Consider the following 19,961-nt stretch of genomic DNA (forward strand, 5'->3'; position numbering starts at 1 on the left):
AAAAGATCTTGTCAGCAACACTCAGATCATTTTACCACACAGGAAAATACCCAAGGAACATCTTTGCAATCAAAACATCAGAACAAGTTCGCTCAGAGTACATCTGCAGCTTGTGCTTAAACATCTTAATTGATCTGAGATATTCAGCATAGATCAAATCCTACAATTTGAGATGAGCATAAGATAGGTTCTAATAAATCCTTTGTGACTTATTTTATTTATTACACTGGTACCCTGCTGTTCCTTGGAACTCACGGCAGCTTAATGTATGGTCAAAGCTAAGGCTGCTTAATCTGAGCGGTACAATTGTCTCATGTTACTTCAGAGCATTCTCTATAGTCCAACTCCATAGGACTAACTCTATAGTCAGAGACCAAGTAACCAGGATTGAAGCACCAGTCCTGGCTACCTTAATTTTTGGATCAAAGAATTGCCATGGCTTTCTGATCCGAAAGCCCCTTTCCCTAATCTTGATGTGTGAGAACTCTCTGGAGTTACCTGTTGGTGAAGTAAATGCAGTTGCTCAGATGCTTCTTTATCTATTCTTATTTCAAAAGTTCCAGAGAAGCTCTAACATTGCAAACTGATACTGGAGATGAGATGGAAAAGGTTAGGACAACATAGCTAGCAACCAAACAACAGAGTTAGTCAACAGACAGGTAATTTAGCTTAAAGTTCTAAATGAGAGTCTTGGTAAAGGCTTGAAATAATTTGGCTAGAGTTCCAAATCAGAGCCTGCATTGTGCCTAGGGAGCGGAGAAAGAGGTGAGAAGGTTTAGAAATACGTAGATGGCTGGGGAAGTTAGCACTACCTATCCTTCCTGGGCATGTTAGGATGCATGATGGTTGGGCAGATGTGCCTTGTCACAAGTAAAGCATAGAGTGGAAGCAGGGATAAAGGGCAAGGAGGCAGCAGCTGTATAGGGGAGCTGGTCTTGTGGTAGCATGAATGAATTGTCCCCTTTTCTAAGCAGGGTCCACCCTGGTTTGCATTTTGTTGTGAGCTACACCTGGTTTCGCACTCTGTATATGCTCAGAGGGAAAGAGGGAAAGTCACATCATACATAAACTGAATTGGTTCTTGGAGATGGTGACCAGGTAGGATCTGGGTGCACAAACAGAGACAGAGGAAGACACACTCAGAAAGTTCAATGGGCTTTATTATAGAAAGTTGTTCATCAGGATAAAATTCAAACAGGTCATCCAAATTAAACACGTTTCCAGTTCAAGGTGTAGTGCAATGTGCCTAGCTATAACATGTCTGTGCAATCAATAATTACAGCTGTCTAACAAATCCTAATAAAACATTTAGAGAGAAACAGAGAGAGAAGAAAGAAGGGAGGGCTTACCAAAGGGATGGCAGTGATTAGTAGGGAGGAGGAAAGGGGGAAGCAGGCTGGGCTGTGCATTGAATAGGCATCTCACCAGGTCCACGAAGAAGGCTTCAAAGGACTTGTTCATTGCTGGGCCTTGAGAGCGATGAGGCTTCAGATGGAAAAGCTGGTGCTGGATTTCACAAACAGAGTCAGCCATTGATTCTTTGCCCCCACGGCAATAATCACTGAGCAGTCTCTTTTCTGCAGGCTTCAGGCCTCTGCTTAGCTACACAGCAGGCACTTGGGATACGCACATGAGCAAAGATCTGCTGGTTAGGCAAAGTTTGCTGATTTGCCATGTCCAGAGACCCCTTCTTATAGTTGTTCCATCATTTGATTTCCATAGAGTCTATTCAAAATATCATCATCCTTCCTGGATCACAAAAGGTGTCAATTGCTGTTACCCTCCAGATCCTGTCTTTTAGTTATTGATATTAGTTCAGGATATTAAGTCAATCCAGGGTAAACAGGATCTGGATCCCATCTCCTGTTTGGGCAGGGTACTGTTCTATTGACATTCCCAAAGCAAATCTGCATCTCTTGAGCTTGCAAATGGGCATCTTCTTTTGTCCCCGGATTTTCTGGCACCTGGTCCCCTGAGAGGGTTAAAAGGTGTTAGGAAGGAAAATTCAAAGCTATAGGTGTGAGAGAGCAGTTAAATCATTTTATTTTGTGTGCATCTACCTAGGGTAGAATTCTAAAGAAAGCAATTGGGTATAAACAATGCTTCTAATTCTACACAGCAGATATTTCCTCAGAGAAAGACAGTATTATCCCCTGGCAATTCGAGACAATTCATTGGATAGCAGAGCAATCACCCATGATTGGTGTAAGCTCCATAGTGATAGCATTTGGATATGTGGGAGACATAAAACCAAGCCTGGCCAAGGTGTCTCCCATTTCACAAACACTGGGAAACAATGCTGGATTGCCCCTACCTTCACAAAGCAATTACCATCTGTCTCAGAGGCAACTCATGAGACCTGGGTGTCATGTACTGGTCAGTTCATCTGAGTTCAGGCATTAATTGATTCCTTAATAAAATTGAATCAGACACAGGCCTGGATTCCACATAATTCTGGATTGGTAACTCTGGTTTTAATGTTGGAATCAGGGTGTCCACAACAATTTGAATGGGAGACTACATGTGAGCACTGTAAGATATTCCCCTTAGGGGATGGGGTCGCTCTGGGAAGAGCATCTGCATGCTTGCATGCAGAAGGTTCCAGATTCCCTCCCTGGCATCTCCAATATAGGGCTCAGACTCCTGCATGTAACCTTGGAGAAACCACTGCCAGTCTGTGTAGACAATACTGAGCTAGATGACCAATGGTCTGACTCAGTATATGGCAGCTTCCTAGGTTCCTGTCACAGCTAGCAGAGTGAGAGTTCGTAGGATGGCAGGATCCAAACAGAGTCTGAAGCCATGGTGGCCTGGATGGGTATTCATATCTAAGAACATGCCCTGAGGCAACTATTGACTCAATCAGGTAGCTATCCCACCCCAGAGGGCAAGGAGTTTGCTAACTGGGCAAAGAGGCACCTTTTAAACATGGTGATTCTCTTTATTGAGCAGGGGGAGAGCAACTGGCCCTATCCACCCCGACACAGTACCTCCAGTGACTGTTGTTGGTGTCTATCTTATGTTTCTTTTTAGATTGTGAACGCTTTGGGGGAAAGGAGCCATCTTATTTATTTATTATTTCTCTCTGTAAACCACTTTGAAAACTTTTGTTGAAAAGCGGTATTATTATTATTATTATTACATTTAAATCCTGCTCTTCCTCCAAGGAGCCCAGAGCGGTGTACTACATACTTAGGTTTCTCCTCACAACAACCCTGTGAAGTAGGTTAGGCTTAGAGAGAAGTCACTTGTTGTTAAGTTGCTGTGCAAAACAACAGAGTCCATTGCTGCATGGACTTAGTCACTTTAGGTAGGTCCTTCTGGATAAAGGTGAGAGCAAGCTATGCAAATGTGACTGTGGTTGTTTACTATGGTTGTTTAAAATCTTAAGGAACTGTGATGTCTCCAGATGTACAGCAGTGTTCTCCCTAATTTTTTTCATCTGTGTCTAGAATGAGTTTTGTTCTGGGAGGCAGTATCAATGCAATGTGTGTACATGTGCATCCAGAGTGGGGCTTTTCTGAGTCAACCTGAATGGGATCTAAAATTAACTGAGCGGACATCAGAAAATGTGTGAGTGCGTGCACATGCACACATCTTAGAGGGAACAGCGATTTACAGATAAATATCTTTTATTTGTTTACAAGCAGCTCTCCCTTATCCTTGCTAGTCAATCAGTCAATTTTAATGGGATGGGAAATAGCCATTTCAGTGCTCTTTGCTAAGAAACATTCCAGATGCTTATCTCTAAGTAGGAGCCTCTCCTCCCAAACCATTTGCTTTGACAGGTCTGCTTGCTGACTCACCTGATAGAGGAGGGGTAAGCATGTCCTTCTTCAGTTTGTTGTCTCTTTATCCTGAAGGCATGCTGCCAAGCCTGGTCTGTTGCTTAATGACCAATTTTTGCCAAAGAGCAAGGTCAACGTTCATGGAGACTATGATCCCATGGTCTCATTCTGGGAAAGCATTGAGAGTAGGGATGTGTACGGAACTGCGGTGGGGCAGTTCGATTTCGGTGAGGGTGCTGCTTTAAGGGCGGGGGAGGGTGCACTTACCACTCCTGTGGCTTCCCCCCCATCGGTGCTTGTTGCTGGTAAAAACCTTCGGGGCGGCAGCATACCTCCCTGCCGCCCCTTCCTTCTCCTCAGCCGGAAGTGGCCAGAAGTACCAGGTACACAGTGTTTCTAGCTCAGAATGGAGATCAGAGTCACAGGAAATGAATCTTGAATGTTATGAATTTGGCAGACTGATTTAGTTGAGAAGATTTGTGGCTTTTATCTAAGTACAGAAATGTGCTCCAGAGAGCATCCATTCCAAACTGGGAATCCAAACTAAGAGGGACCAGAACTTCTTTCACAGGATTGGTTAGCCAAAGAACAAGGCACATCCAATCAATCTATGACACATGGATTATCATTCAGACTTGACTAGAAGATTTCTGCTTATACATTCAGCCACCCTTTGTGAGTGCTATAACTAGTGATGTGCACGGTCCGGAGAAGTCCGGACCGGCACCGAAGGGGGGCCTTGTTTTTAGGGCGGGGAGGGCTTGCTTAGCCCTCCCGCCTCCTTGCCCCCGCCAGCGCCCGTATTTTCTATTATAGGGGCGCTGGAAACCAGCCGCCCCCGCCGCGGCGGCGGCGGCGGCGAAAGAACTCTCCATGCCAGCCCTCCCTCCCTCCCAGCTAGCTGCCCGCCCGCCCGCCCGCTGCTCACTCGCTCACCGGATAGTAAACGAGAGGAGCTCCGGCACAGAGCTCCTCTCGTTTGGAAGGCCTCCGGCAGAATGGTGTTTTGCACGCGCGCGCATGCGCGCGCCACAAAGCACGCCATTCGCCGGAGGCCCGGTCTACCCGCCGGGAAAGGGCCAGGTAGACCGGGCCTCCGATCGCTGGGTAGACCGGGCCTCCGATCGCCGGAGGCCCGGTCTACCCAGCGATCGGAGGCCCGGTCTACCCGCCGGGAAAGGGCCGGTCTACCCGGCCCTTTCCCGGCGGGTAGACCGGGCCTCCGGCGAACGGTGTGCTTTGTGGCGCGCGCATGCGCGCGCGCGCAAAACACCATTCTGCCGGAGGCCTTCCAAACGAGAGGAGCTCTGTGCCGGAGCTCCTCTCGTTTACTATCCGGTGAGCGGGTGAGCAGCGGGCGGGTGGGAGGGCGGGCGGGCAGCTAGCTGGGAGGGAGGGAGGGCTGGCATGGGGAGTTCTTTCGCCGTGGGGGGGGCTGGTTTCCAGCGCCCCTATACTAGAAAATACGGGCGCTGGCGGGGGCAAGGAGGCGGGAGGGCTAAGCAAGCCCTCCCCGCCCTTAAAGGCATACCCCCCCACCCGGACCCGAACCAGGCAGGGCCGGACCGGTCCGGCAGTTCGGCCATTCTTTGGAATGGCCGCCGGACCGGTTCGGGCACACCACTAGCTATAACATAGCCTACTAAAGGCTAGTACATAGTAACATAACTCAGTACTAACATGCATTCTACACCTGTGATGTTCCCATGGCAACACAGATGTATAAATCACTAATGCATCCTTTTTTTTATTTCTGTGTCACGTGTTCTCAGATAGCAAGGAGCTAAGCAACAGGGCTATTCTACCAGCATTGCTCTGTCGTCAGTTGGTATCTCAGATACCAATTGACGATAGAGCAATGCAGGTAGAATAGCCCTGTTGCTTAGCTCAAAGCCTCAGCATGGGAGGAAGTGGTGTAAAATCTGATGGCTAACTCTAACCCGCTTCAAAATGTTAGGGTTTGCCATCGTGCTTTCCAGACTGCATGGGAGAAAATGGTGTAATGGCAAACCCTAGCATTTTGAAGGTGGTTAGAGTCAGCTGTCAAATTTTACATCACTGAGGCTTTGAGGGGAGAGGAGGGGATGGGTGACATGATGGCTTTCCTTTCCTTTCCCTCCCTCAACCCTCCCCTCTTGGTGAATTTGTACAAGAGCACTGGGCTCTTTCCCCCAAAAAGGTTATTTCCCCCCTGCCCAGTATTGCTGGTACCATTGCACAAATTAATGAAAAGGAGTGAAAGCAAAACACACACCCCCAAGCAGATAGGTCGTTTCAATTAGTCACAACAACAATAATAATAAAACACAGATACAGACACACACAAACACACACTTCTAAAAATAGTCTACCTCTGTGTAAGCCACACTTTTACAGCTGCAATCCTATGCACTCTTACTTGGGAGGATACCCCTTGAACTATATCGTTTAGTTCTGAGTAAACCCAGCAAGCCTGCAAACTGTTCTCAAAACCCCAAAAAACCCCAGCAACTATTTTATCACACACATACAAGCTTCAAACATGAAATTTCAAGACAATATCCGAATACAAGTTGTGACTGCGTGAACAGCACCTTGCTGTTCCCATATGCAAGACGGTGTTAAATCCCAGATAGTACAAATGCACACCAAGCCTATACATAGCGAATCAATTTTAAGTTCCCATCTGGAAGGCACCCTGGAGTGGGGAGATCTCCTCTGCTCCACCCCCTCAGTGCAACTGTAGCTTCCTAAAGGCCAAAGACCTGAGCAGCTCATAGGTGGATTCATTTATGAAGCATGTCTGGTCAGTCAAGGGGGAGGGGGTCAAGGGGGGGGGGTCATCTCTGGAGTACTGTGTACAGTTGTGGTCACCAACCATACCTTAAGAAGGACATTATAGAACTGGAAAAGGCACAGAAGAGGGCAACCAAGATGATCGGGGCCTAGAGCACTTTCCTTATGAGGCAAGGCTACAACACCTGGGGGTTTTTACTTTAGAAAAAAGATGAGTGAGGGGAGATATGATAGAGGTCTTTAAAATCATGCATGGTGTGGAGAAAGTTGACAGAGAGAAATTTTTCTCCCTCTTGCCAGTGTTCCCTCTAACAGGGATTCCCAGATGTTGTTGACTACAACTCCCAGAATCCATGGCTGCAATGGGTTTTGCGTGGGGATTCTGGGAGTTGTAGTCAACAACATCTGGGAATCCATTAGAGGGAATACTGCCTCTCGTATAACACTAGAACCGGGAGTCATCCCATGAAACTGATTGCCAGGAGATTTAGGACCAACAAAAGGAAGTACTTTTTCACACAACGCATAATCAACTTGTGGAATTCTCTGCCAAAAGATGTGATGACAGCCAACAGCCTGGATGGCTCTAAGAGGGGTTTAGATAACTTCATGGAGGAGAGGTCTATCAACGGCTACTAGTCTGAGGGCTATAGGCCACTTCCAGTCTCAGAGGCACAATGCCTCTGAATATCAGTTGCAGGGGAGTAACAGCAGGAGAGAGGGCATGCCCTCAGCTCTTGCCTGTGGGCTTCCCAGCGGCACCTGGTGGGCCATTGTGTGAAACAGGACACTGGACTAAATGGGCCTTGAGCCTGATCCAGCAGGGCTGTTCTTATGTTCTTAAGTTCTTATGGGTGTATGGTGCAGAATTTTGTCTCTGGAGAGCTGAAGTGCAGTCCATAGGAAGTTGAGCAAGCACTCTCTATCTGGAAAAAGAAATGAGTTCCTTTTGTTTGGGCTAATAGAAGCTCTCAGCTAAGAATTTTGAATGGTTCAGTTGAGTAATTATGAGAGGATCAATTTGAGGCTACTGGGTAGTGAAGATAGTATTTTTGGTGGAAGCATTACTAATCAACTGGGCGGGGAGGGGGAAACCAACTAGCCTAGCCAGGCTTTCTGTTCTAGGCTAGTTTCCAGAAACGGATGTGGCAAGACCATCCACCTACCCCTGGCTCAGCTTTTAAAAATAAAAATAAAAATCTATAGATGTTAGATAAATACACAGCTTTTATGCTAGGTTCTGCCACTGGACCTGTACAAGACCACTGGACTCTGCTCCTGGCTGCCCCTCTGGAGGGATTCCCTAGACCCTACCCAGGTTTGGTACAGAATTTTAAGGATTGGTAACCCTTCTGCAAGAGATTTTCCTGTCAAGAAATCTTTGGACCTAAGTTATGTCTCATATGACAAGGCATATCCAGAATCTAAGAATTTAATTGTAGAGCTTATGCTGCCATGTGAGATTTGGTTCCAAATAAATGAAGCATGCACAGTCACAAAAGGCAAAAGACTCCACACTTCACAAGATTACCCCTTGATGGCATCAATATCATTGTTTAGGTATTTTCAGACTTTTAATAACAGATTGCTACTATTCAGTCTTGATCATACCACCCTGCTGCCCTGTTGGTGTGACAAACATGGTTAAATTAATACTTAACTACAGTGTTACACTTTTGCAGCCAAATTGTGCTACAGTGCTGTTCTTTCAGTATTATTACAAAAAGGGACAACTTCAACCCTCTTCCGCAAGCAGCAGGATATTTAGGAGGTGTCTTGAAAAGATTAGGTGGGAGAGCACAGCTAAGTTATTTTTGTAATATCTGTCGATTTATAAATATGAAAACAGATTATATGGGCATCCAACATAATTCTAAAGTAGCCAGTACGACTAATCCTGAAGCGTATTTCCCATAGAGCAACTCTTGCAACTTCTGAATGCTATGTTCCCGTTTCAGTTAGCTCAAGCACAAACAAACCAAAACCAAAACATAGGTACAGGGAAAGCGAGAGAGAGAAGCCCTATTCAGGCATTATTTCAAAAAAGGTTGTACACAAGTTCAGTCATCCCAAAGCATGTCGGAAGTCCTGCCCCAGCACATCACACACACACTATCAGAGGCGTATCTAGGGAAAATAGTGCCTAGGGCAAGCACTGAAACTGCACCCCTGTCCACACTTCTGATACCCATCTTTCAGATAACTTTACCATAATATCAGCTCAAAAATACAAGTCAAGCTCGATAATCTTTTAATATTTCAAAAACTATTTAGCAGTGGACGTAGCCAGGCCAAAAAATGCTCGAAAACTACAAATTTCAGTTTGCTGGGGCTCATGAAATACCCAAATACTATGTGGAGGTGTATTTGGAAAACTAAACAGAATTACCTGTTTAATTCTATAATATGAATTGTAGCATTACATAAGTTTTAAAAATAAATGGAGAATTTAACTTTTCCCAGATATTCTGAAAATAATTAAAGGATATTCAGAGTAAATTGTGCCATTGCTTAGAATATATTCTAGTATTTCAGACAGACAGTTAAAATGAGAGAAAGAGAACAAGAAACTCTCAGTGGCCTTAATACTAAGGATTTCACACTGATTCAAAGACAAACTCACCATTAATAGTCATATTATTAAGACATCACATTTAACTCACTTATCACAAGTAGTAAGGGCAAATGAATACAATCCTAGCTCATAAACTTCAGCTCAGTATTCACAAGCCCTGATCTCTGTACATAGTGCCAAACTGAATATATGTACAGTGACTTATATTATATTAATTTAAAAAAAAAAATTTTTTTACCTGTAGCCCCTTTGGGGGGCTGCCTAAAGACCTGGGGAGGGGGGTCTGCAAAGGTTTCCCCTCCCCCCACCGGCCTCTTAATTCACCACCACAGCCTGTCCCGGGCTGATTTTCGGGCCTGTTCACGACTGCAAAGATCAGTGTGGTGGCCATTTTGGAGGCCGCCACACATGCTCGGCCTCTGTGAGGCCTGGCAAGGCCTAGGGCCTCACAGGGACCATTTGACCATGTGCGGTGGACATTTTTAAAAATATTTTTTTTAAATGGCCACCAAAAACAAAATGGCCACCACGCATGCTCAAATGGCCTCTGAAAGGCCTGGCATGGCCTAGGGCCTTGCAAAGGCCATTTGAGCATGTGCAGCATCCATTTTGTTTTCGGTGACCATTTTTAAATATTTTATTTTATTTTAAAAATGGTGCCCCCCTTTCAGGTGGCACCTGGGGCACGTGCTCTGCCTGCCCCACCCTAGATACACCCCCGCACACTATGCTCTTCACAGTTAGGGCAGCTATCATCTGAAACATGATGGCAGGAGTTTCTGTGATTGGCAGGCTTGGGCCCCTGAGCCTGCTGATCATGGAAATGCCCACCATTATCATTAGAGGGTTTGCCTTTTCAGACTAACCATGAAGAGCACAGGCAGAGGAGTGAATGACATGCCAGGGCAGGACTTGGCTGTATTCACATACAGCTTAAAAAAATATGTCTGAATAGGGCTAGTGAGAGAGCTCAATCCAGTCTCTTGTCTCTCTGCTTAAATTCAGTCAGCAACTAATTGTTTCTCTATCTCTCCCATTAGCTACTTACCTGCTAGGTAAGTTTGTGACATTCCAAAAGCTGGAAACAGATTTCCAGCCATTAAGCCTGTTTGTTTAGCCATTGATTGTCCATTAGATGTCAAATTAAGCTCATTTGCTATAATCAAGATAACCAAAACTGTCCCATAATTGGGAATCATGTGCTTAGCAAAATCATCTATTTATCTGCACCTCTCAAGCTCACATGTCCCTCTTTCCTGAGTTTTCACAAGCTACTGCAAAGGAACTGAAACTATCAGATTGCTGCTGACTGTGCTCTGTTCAGAAACGTGGGAATCTTTTGTTCTTCTGCTTTAAAAAACCAACCCTGCTGCACTAATTGGTATATATCACCACAAACTAAGGAAGTGAAAAGTGGTCAGAGGTCAAAGGCAGTCATATGTGATGCTGGCCACATCACTCCCTTGTGGTGGTGTAGTAATGGGTGAAAAAAAGAATGTAATATTTTGCTTGTGGTTAGGTTCTTCTTTAGTGCATTTTGTTTTGGTTGTTACAGCTCTAAACGGAAGCTACTGTAGGGTGGCACATGATTCCCATGTCAACGCAAAACCTCTACAAACAGAGTTTTGGCTTCTGAAATACACACAGCATATTGTTTACATCTCAGCAAATGTATCTGGTGTTTTGATAGGCTGTTGGCCATAAATGGATAGCCAAGGTTCCAACAGCTTCACTTCCTAACCACGGATACTTTGATAATTTGATCCATAGTAGAATCTTCACACATGCAACAGAAACTATGCAGAAAGAATTGTTGGGTGGGGGGAATTGCAGTAAGACCGAGGGTATAATCTACATTACAACATTTATCGTTCTTATTGTAATGGTCATGGCTTCCCCCAGAGAATCCTGAGAACTGTGAGAATTGAAGACTATATAAACCAGTCTGTGTGGTGTAGCTAATATGTTCCCAGAGGTTTTCCTAGATCTATATTTGCTTATATTACAACAATTCTATAAACCACAATAATTTATCTTTAAGAATACTGTACAGGCAGGTAGCCACCATTGTGACAGGGGTCGTGGGTCTCTGGGGGGGCCACCAGCTGCTTCCCCTGCACTGGGCACGTGACCACAATTCATGCTGGCTGTTACTATTTCTCAGCTGGAACAGGAGCTTTTAGAGCTGCCTGTTCTCACAAAGAAACAGCACCATCTGGTGCGAGATGGGACAGCCCTGTCTCACCAAGCTGGTGCCAGCTCAGTGACATAACCAGGCCATGTCATACAGCCAGAATGGTGTAGTGGTTAGAGTGTTGGGCTACATGGAACCAAGAAGACAAGGATTGAAGAATAGAACAATATCGGACCTCTGAAAAGTATAAGCATGCATATGTATTCAGTACTTGGTTTGGGCCCCTTTTGCAGCAATTACTGCCTCAATGCGGCGTGGCATGGATGCTATCAGCCTGTGGCACTGATGAGGTATTATGGAAGACCAGGATGCTTCATTAGCAGCCTTCAGCTCTTCTGCATTGTTTGGTCTCATGTCTCTCATCCTTCTCTTGGCAATGCCCCATAGATTCTCTATGGGGTCAGGTCAGGCGAGTTTGCTGGCCAATCAAGCACAGTACACTGTATACTTTTCAGAGGTCCGATATTGTTCTATTCTACAATCCTTGTCTTCTTGGTTCCATGTAATATTCTAATTTTCTGGGATTGTGGATTTGGGGTTTTCATGAGCTGTACGCCATGATCATCACAATTATAACAAATTAAGGCTTGACTTATCTCACTTTGCATGTAATGCGTCTGTCTCATATATCAGTTTCACCTTTTAATTTGCATTACTGAAATTAATGGACTTTTGCACAATATTCTAATTTTCCGAGTTTCACCAGTAGTGTGTGATCTGGAAAGGGCCCTGGGCTTCTTGGAGGAAGAGCGGGATATAAATGTAAAAAATAAACAAATTCCAGGCAATGCAGGCAAGGCGGTCCCTAGGGGTGTGTGGGGCTGGGGGCAAATCATCCTGTGCGGAGCCCCTTTAACATTTTGTATGATTACAAAATCATGCTGACTGATGACATACTGTGTAAATAGTGTGAGTGAGCAAGTGAGTGAGGTTTTTGGACATGTCCATCCAGCTTGGTCATATAGTGCATTTGTAAGGGGGGGGGAGTTTAAAAAGCACAACACATCCCCTTGCTTCACAGTTATCACTGAGACCAACTTGAGCATAGTGGATGTACAAATAAAATAAAGTTTATTTAGATGTTTACAGTTAGCCCTACTTTCACTAGTTGTGAAGTACTCTATGGATAGAGAGAACTCTTTCTGGCAGCTTTACTGCAGTAGGAAAAATTATTAAAAGTCATGAAACAAGCCACTTATAGGACTTTTTAAAAATATTTTTGGAAAAATTAAAAAAAAATTAAGAATAAACCATTTGTCCAAATCATTTCAATTTCCACATTCAGAGCTCTCCCACCCTGCCCTATATTTGTGCCCAATATAAAAACCCTATGCCAAGTCATGCCAGCTGATCTAAAGGGTGGGGCAAAAAGTGAGGTGCTTTTACCCTTTTTTAATGAAGGCAAAAGGTAGATTCCTCCACATGGAGGTGGAATAATGGTCCAAGGGTGGGGGGAGTTCCAGTTCCAGAAGTTTTTGTAATTTTCTGCCATGAAACAATCCACTTGTAGGACTTTTTTGATATTAAAAAAATTTAAAATAAGCAAATTGTCCAATCCATTTAAATTTCAATATTCAGAGCCCTCCCACCCTGCCCTATATCTGTGACCGATATCAAAGCCCTATAGGAAGCCATTCCATAAATATACAAGGGGGTGGGGAAATATGAAAAAAAAGAAAATCCCATAGCTTTCATTGCTGGTACTGAGAAGGAGGAGGAAGGCACAAGCTCTCAGCACAGCCCAGGGTTTTAGGGCAGGGAGGGCAGAGGGTGTGTATAGTGCTCTGGTGGGCAGCCAGTGCTGGCCACTCTGCCTCCTGGCTGGAGAGCTTCAGGGACTGGAGAGAGCTTCAGGAAACTGTGAGGCCTTCAAGGAGGTCAGCTCCAGCAGAGAAGCCCTTGGAAGCCCTGTTCACCCACTGAACAGCTGAGGGTCAGTCCGGGCAAGGAAGCCATAGCAGCGTCTCCTCTTGTACAGGGAGCCTTTGGATAGCAGGCTAGTCTTTGCTCCTGTAGGCTGCAGCTCTACAGGTTGGCCAAGCTGGGAGAGGGGAGGAAGGTCAATTTTTGCAGGGAAGGCTACTCCTCTCCAGGGCCTGTCCCAGCACGGGGTCTGGGGCATTTGCCCTGGTCGCCCCACCTTAAGGATGGGCCTGAATGCAGGTGGTGGCAAAGGCAGCCAAACAAGTGGCAGGCAGTGAAGGAGCCTATCTTCAAATCTTGCCCCAGAGTCACCTCCAACCTTGTTGGTGGTGACACACACTATATGGCCCCTTACACACACTATATGGCCCTATCTCAGCAAATCACTTAAAGCCTTCTTCAAGCATAATGGCTTTGTCCAAACTCCATGAAACAGCAAGCACAACAGAAAATTGTGCATTGACTGCTGTGCTGATGGAGTCCTGCATGTATTCAGCATGGAGACTATTGAATCTAGCAGGGGCGTAGCAAGGTTTGAGTGGGCCCAGAGACAAGATTTTAAAATGGCCCCCCCCCCCTAAAGTCCACGGCCTCCGCACACCCCAGGCCCCCAAGGATTTAAGTCTGATATTCCAAAATAAGTATGCTGCCTGCAAATACATTTCACTGAATACACACACACACATCACAATATATAGTGATATACATTGAGTACTATACATTTGTATTACTTTTAATGCCTAGAACACACTAGAAAGATGAATTATTAAAATGGCCCCCTCGCTGCAGATTAGCAAAGGAGACTTTCAACCATGCAGGGTGAGCCTATGTTTGTTTTCTCAGAATTCTGAACAAATTCAGTCAAGTTTGATTGCAGGAGGTTTTTCACAGGAGGCTTTTAAAGCCCTTTAAGACACATCTCCTCTGGAATGGAGGTGCTGCATTCACATGTTGGCCAGATTTACCCTGAAGTCCCTGCAAGTTATTGGGGAGCAGTTCACACACAAGAAAAATAAAATAAAAGCACCACACATGCTTCACAGTTCTCACTCAGACCTTCTGGGTTGCAAAACAACTTGAACATAAGTGCATTTATAAATGAATGAATGAATGAATAAAATAAATATAATACTGTTTCTTCCAGAAGTTTTTGCAATTTTCTGCCATGAAACAAGCCACTTATAGGACTTTTTAGATAGTTTTTTTTTAAGCCAGCAAATTTTCCAAGTTGTTTAAAAATAAATATTTCTCAGTCCCTCCCTCCCCCCATATCAAAGCCCTATGGCAAGCAGATGCCTATATATCGGGGTGGGGGGAAGGTAACCACAAAAAGGAGTTCACACTCTACCTGGCAGCAAGGGGTCTTCTGCTACAGAGAACAGTGGTGGCCACTCTGGCTGCCTCCTCCTTCCTGGCTGGCTTGGGCCCTACTGGAGTTTAGGCTTCACAGAGGCCTACAAGGAGGCCTCCGTGGAAGCCCCGCCCACCCGCCGATCAGCTGAGAGGCGGGAGAAAAGGAGCTCTTTGCAGCTTGTCTGCTGCCGATTGCCGGCCAGGAGAACAAGCTGGAGAGACGGCGAACAGGGCAAGTGGCTCAGGGGCCTTGGGGCTGGGCAGGGGGCAATGGGGAGTCATGTGAGGTGCCTCTGGGGTGCCCCTCCAGGCAGTGGGGCCCCCAGACAACTGTCTCCCCTTGCCCTATCATTGTTACGCGCCTGGAATCTAGCACCCACACTTCCCCACACCTAATGGATATCTGCACTGGGAGGGAGCAGCCCCTGTGGAATTCTAAATTTACTGGTGTTTTTAATATATGGAAGTTAGTGAGTTTTAGTACCCCTCACTAGGAAGCCTAGTCAGATCTCTGACTATTCTTAGTGAGAGAAAGGTTGCAGGCTTTGCCTTCCAGGCTTAGACTTCTGGAAGAGGGCCTAGGCTGGCAGCTCACTGTTCAGGTTTATGCTGCTTGTTCTGCGTTAACTGGCTGCTTCTGATTGGTTCCTGCAAATCTTACAAGGTCTGGACAGCCCATAAATATAGGGGATAATATATACATGGTGGGACATATGTTTGCATAAGACCCCCCCGCCGTGGTAAAGGCTACTATTTCCCCTCAACATAAAGGGTATCATTGTTAGAAGCTTAGAAATTTTGATTTAAATCAGCCTTTTTGATAACAATTTAAATCAATCCACCTTTTCATATAGACTTAATTACATTTTGAATAGGTGAAGGATAATTAGATGATGTGTGCATGTGGTAGTAGGAATTAGGATTTCAGTTCAAGTAATAGAACCATCTCATCTGCCCCAATTTTATTAGTCATTAATATCCAGAGTTACTTCAAAAAACAGAAAACAGGTAATGGGGAATATGCTGAAGATACTCATTATACCAGCAGCATCCAATGGCCAACATGATGGGCAGCCCTTTGTTGACATTAAGAACCCACCAGGGCTGCTTGAACCAGGGACCTTCCTCATGCAGTACATGTGCTCTACCAGTGAGCTGTGATCCTTCACCCTCTCTGAGAATGCTGATTTCTCCTGAACAATCATTACTCTCATGCCTTGGTCAATGATCTAAGGTGGGGATTCTCACCTAGGGTGAAAACCTCAGGAGGTATTTTAAAGTCTCATAATAGGTTCACAGAGCCCTTTCACTGCCCCAACTCACTGACACGCTGCACTGGTGCCTCCCGATCAGAGGACTGCTTTTGCAAGCCGAGACAAGTATCTCCAGGAGAAGAGTGGGAGGAGTGTCAGGCAACAGAATTCCCTCCTCCTCTCCTTGTGACTGGCTGGCTACATGCTTAGGCTCAGCCCACCCCTCCCTCAGCCTGACTGACAGGCTCAGTGCTGTCAGTCTGATGCTGTCACTGAGCATCTATCAGCATTTCCATTACTGCTGAGCCTGTCAGTCAGGCTGAGGGAGGAGTGGGCTGACCCTGAGCATCTAGCCGGCCAGTCATGAGGAGGGAGGGCCAGGGCTTGGGCCAGGGCCTGTGTATGCCATGGAGCCCTAACCACAAGGCTCTAGAGTGCAGCAGGAGGAAGGAAGGGAAATTTCCTTTTGTTTGCCTGATTCCAGAGCAGATCAATTTGGCTTGTAATTTGGCAAGATGGGTGTCACAATTCTTGGCTGCTTGCATGTTGTTATTATCCACTGCCTTTGACAAGATTCCTTTTTAGTATGTTTAATATAAAATCATTAGTTTTAAGAGCTTAAGATGATTAGTGGCTCAGAATAACGACGAAGGGACTCAGGAATGAGTACTTCTATTGAAATTAATGAGGCACAGGACCGGCCCATCCACTAGGCAAACTAGGTGGTTGCCTAGGGCGCCAAGTGGGGAGGGGCACCAACAGCTTGGGTTATGTGCTACCCACGTGGGTGCCCACCTCCGATCAGAGAAAGTAGGTGGGTGACTGAGCGTGCACTCCCCATTCCTGTCGCCTTCCTGGCCACCCACTTATTTATTTATTTATTTATTTATTTGTTTGATGTATATACCGCCCTTCCAAGATGGCTCAGGGCGGTTCACAACATGATGAAAACAATTAAAACAAATTTGAAAACAATTAAAACAAACTTAAAACACTTACTCTCCTTGCCGCCTCCACGGGCTGCTCTTACCACTGCCGGTGTGTTATAATCATGTTGACATGTTGTGTGGCAACATTATTATAATACCGCAGCAGGCTGTCTGGGCAGAGGCGGCAAGGAGAGCAAGTGGGAGGCCAGGTGGGCAACAGGGACTGCCCCAGCTGTAGCAAACACCATTTTCATAAAAAGTGTGCAGCGACTTAGATGTATCTTACTGTGTAGACATATTTTGTAAGAACAGTATCGCAGTGACCAAAGTGATTCCAACATGCTTCCAAGGTCATGATCTAATGCAGGACCCATTTGCACATTACCTCAGCCGCCTGGAGGCACATGTAAGGACTTTCAGTATTGACTCTTAAGTCTGATAACATTGTAAAGCATCTTGTAATGTATTCAGACCAATTGGTCATGAATTAATTTACCTCTGGGTATTAAACAACTCTGTAATTGCATGAGGTCACCTGCTTAGGAATTCAGATTAAGAAAATCAAATAAAACAGTCCTTGATTTGCACTCTACTGGGGTGGGGCTGGGGTTAGAGTATGCAGGCCTCTCTGTGTGTGTGAGAAATCCACTAAGTTGCTGTTAGGTTTACAAACCTGTAGAGTTGTTTTAAAAAAAAACTTTAGATGTGGTAGACAAAGGTAGTATATTGTACACATTAGGCTATTCTTGTTCAATTTAGTTGAAGCACAAGTGTATGATATATGCTTATATGAACCTCACACAGAAATATACATTTGTATACATAGATAGTGAGGGGGAGGGGTCATGGAGAGTGGGTAAGGAAAGGAAAAAGGTGCTTGGTTTTCTTTCTTGCTGACCTCCTTGCTAAAATATATAACTTATCCCTGCAATCAGGCTCTGTACCGAGGACTGGAAAGTAGCAAATGTAACACTGATTTTCAAAAAGGGATCCAGTGATGATCTGGGAAATTACAGGTCAGTTAGCTTAATGTCTGTTCCAGGCAAATTGATGGAAAACATCCTCAAGGGTAAAATTCTAAAACACGTAGAACAACCGGTCCTGCTGAGAGAGAACCAGCATGGCTTCTGCAAAGATTAATCTTGCCTCACAAACCTTTTGCAGTTCTTTGACAGTGTCAGCAAGTGTGTGGATAAAGGTGATCCTGTTGGCATAGTATACCTGGACTTCCAAAAAGTTTTCGACAAAGTTCCTCATCAAAGAATCCTGAGAAAACCTAGCAGTCATGGGATAAGGGGACAAGTACATGTATGGATTGCTAACTGGTTGAAGGACAGGAAACAGAGGGCAGGGATAAATAGAGAGTTTTCACAAAGGAGGGAAGTAAGAAGTAGGGTCCCCCGGGGATCTGTACTGGGACCAGTGCTTTTTAATTTATTCATAAATGATCTAGAAGTAGGGATAAGCAGTGAGGTGGCCAAATTTGCAGATGATACCAAACTCTTTCAGGCAGTGAAATCCAAAACGGATTGTGAGGAGCTCCAAGAAGATCTCTCCAAACTGGGGGAGTGGGCGACAAAGTGGCAAATATGCTTCAATGTTGGCAAGTGTAAAGTGATGCACATTGGGACAAATAACCCCAACTTCAAGTATATGCAGATGCGATCTGAGCTGTCAGGTACTGACCAGGAGAGGGATCTTGGGGTTGTGGTGGGCAGCTCATTGAAAGTGTCGACTCAATGTGCAGCAGCTATGAAAAAGGCCAATTCCATGCTAGGGATTATTAGGAAGGGGATTGAAAATAAAACTGCTAATATTATAATGCCCTTATACAAAACGATGGTGTGGCCACAACTGGAGTACTGCATATGATTCTGGTCACATCTAAAGTAGGACATTGTAGAAGGGGAAAAGGTGCAGAAGAGGGCAACCAAGATGATCATGGGCCTAAAGCACCTTTCTTATGAGGCAAGGCTACAATGCCTGGGGCTTTTTAGTTAAGAAAAAAGATGACTGCGGGGACACATAATAGAGGTCTTTAAAATCATGCATGGTGTGGAGAAAGTGGATAAAGAGAAATTCTTCTCTCTCATACACATAACACTAGAACCAGGGGTCATCCCATGAAATTGATTGCCAGGAAATTTAGGACCAGAGAATAGAAGTATTTTTTCACACAACGCATATTCAACTTGTGGAATTCTCTGCCACAAGATGTGGTGACAGCCAACAATCTGGAAGGCTTTAGGAGGGGTTTGGATAACTTCATGGAGGAGAGGTCTATCATCGACTTCTAGCTGGAGGGCTATAGGCTACGGTACCTCCAGCCTCAAAGGCAGGATGCCTCTGAGTACCATTTGCAGGGGAGTAACAGCAGGAGAGGGGGCATACCCTCAACTCCTGCCTGTAGGCTTCCAGAGGCATCTGGTGGGCCACTGTGTGAAACAGGATGCTGGACTAGATAGGCCTTGGTCCTGATCCAGCAGGGCTGTTCTTTTGTTCTAATGTCACCCACCCAAGCCCCTACCTGATTGGGGCAAGGAAAGGGTTTTTTTTAACCTCATGACATGCAATCCCTTGACCTTATTTCCTCAAACAGGTCAAATTTCCTTCCTTCCTTCCAGTTGGTACTTTCAACATTCTACAAGTTAACTGTCCTCAGTATTTCCTAGGTTCTGGAAACCACTGAGCACAGGGCCTTCTGGAACTCTTTTCTTTTCTTTTCAGTTTACAAATATACTGCTTCTGTGTACCTAGGGAGTTCCCCCAGAAGGAAGAAACTGCTACTTTAATTCTTTTGGCAGCCCCATTACACTTCCAGACTGATAGGTACCAGACCACCGAGTTTGGTAGTTCAGGGAATGATGGTTATACTCAATCAGATCAGAAGCTGACAGAATCTTAATTTAATTTACGGCCAAAGAGATATATTTGGCATATGAATGGGAATACAATTGAACAAGTTCAATCTCATAAATACTTAGGCGTTGTATTCCATTCATCTGGCTCCCATATTGCGCATCAAAAACATATTATTCAGAGTGCCCAATTATCAATTAATCTAATCAAAGCATTTCATTTCTCACGGGGAGCTTTGTACATCCCTGTTGCAATAAAATTACTATTGGCCAAAGTGTATCCTCAGATTATGTATGGTGCACAATTGGGCCC

The 19,961-nt window shown here is 45.0% G+C and overlaps 1 long non-coding RNA gene across 1 annotated transcript; it reads right to left on the minus strand.

The window, feature by feature from the left end:
* Nucleotides 1-1,142: 1,142 nt before the first annotated feature.
* LOC128330629 (uncharacterized) lies at nt 1,143-4,514 on the minus strand. The gene is made up of 2 exons (XR_008310181.1): nt 3,807-4,514; nt 1,143-1,972 (listed from the first exon to the last, which is right to left on the minus strand). It is a non-coding gene; the product is annotated as an uncharacterized LOC128330629 (long non-coding RNA).
* Nucleotides 4,515-19,961: the final 15,447 nt, after the last annotated feature.

Source organism: Hemicordylus capensis, chromosome 6 (genome assembly GCF_027244095.1).
Source record: "Hemicordylus capensis ecotype Gifberg chromosome 6, rHemCap1.1.pri, whole genome shotgun sequence".
Taxonomy (NCBI): Eukaryota; Metazoa; Chordata; class Lepidosauria; order Squamata; family Cordylidae; genus Hemicordylus; species Hemicordylus capensis.